General features: G+C 51.2%; 1 pseudogene; it reads right to left on the reverse strand.

Annotated features, from left to right (window-relative positions):
• Positions 1-215: 215 nt before the first annotated feature.
• Positions 216-962, reverse strand: LOC101639835 (annotated as a pseudogene).
• Positions 963-1,270: the final 308 nt, after the last annotated feature.

Here is a 1,270-nt window from a genome sequence, read left to right on the forward strand (position 1 = left end):
CAACAAACATTAGAGTGCACATGACGGGAAAATACTTTTAACTGTTGTTCAGAAATATCCCCCAAGGGCTTCCAGGCATGATCTTGCACACACCGGAAGCATCGGGCAACAGAGTGCAGGCCCACCAGCCAGCTAACCTGAGGATTACCTGACAAGCACACTCTAGTCCTGGCTCCATCTCCAGTGAGAGTCTGTCAGTTCCATCACAGAGGACTCTACGGGGTATTATAGTTGTTCTTAAAGCTCTTCAATTCGAGGACGTGCTTGGCACGTTTACTCTTCTGACTAGAGGGGAGGTATGTTACCTGGAAGGTAGTTGGGGAGACTCCAGGAGATTAGGTAAGGTCTTTGGCTGCTGACTGGTGGTGTCGCTCAGAGCTCCCACTTTGTGCTTTGACCTTAGTAGCCAGCTCAGTCAGGGCCTCCTGAGAGCGCAGGTACTCACGCTGGTCAAAGACCCCTGTTATAGCAGGCTGCCTCACAGCCATGCAGTAGGGTAACAATGAGGGCCTTGCGTACACCCTTGAAAGGAGTAGTAGCGTTCCGAAGATCGAGCAGGTAGGAACAGACAGTTCTGCCCATTAGGGGACAGGGATGTCGGCCTTCAGTGTGAAATGGGATCTCAGAGGCACAAATGGCGTCCAGAGCTTTCATCTTGTACAGACAGTTGTAGCAAGTTTGATTTCCCTGGGTTTCCAGCTGTGGCAGTCTGGCATCATCATCTGCAAGGAGCTGGGGTTCCTACTTGATATCCTGAACTCTGGATAGTCAAATATCAGTCTCTTCTTTCAGATCCTTGGGGGCATTGTGTCCCACTAGACATGAGGTCCCCTCCGAAATTTCATTGCAAAGGGCATGATTTGACTCTTCACACAAATAATTAGTAGTACAAACACCAGGCTCCCGTAGGCCATCACCAGCACAACACTCATCCCGGACAGCCAATCACCACTGGATGCCATGGCCTTCCCACCCTACGCAGAGCTGCTGTGGTTTACCCCGTTGCCTTGACTTGTCAGCCAGGGTTCGTCTGCATTACCCTGGAACTCCCTGGCCATCTCCTTATGGGGGAAGACTAAAAGAGACGCGGCCTGTAAACATGGCGGCTTGTGGGTGGTGTGTGGGGGTGGGGGTGGGGCATCCTGGATTCTTTTATTGAAACGCCTCAATCCAAAATACAAAGAGCTGTGACACAAGAGAGAAAGTGATGGGGAGAAGCAGCAACAGAGACATGGTGGCAGCAGAAACAAGAGACTGAGACAGCAGTGTG

The sequence above is a fragment of the Echinops telfairi genome, unplaced genomic scaffold (assembly GCF_000313985.2).
Source record: "Echinops telfairi isolate 266 unplaced genomic scaffold, ASM31398v2 ScPeMD7_7035;HRSCAF=8008, whole genome shotgun sequence".
Classification (NCBI taxonomy): domain Eukaryota; kingdom Metazoa; phylum Chordata; class Mammalia; order Afrosoricida; family Tenrecidae; genus Echinops; species Echinops telfairi.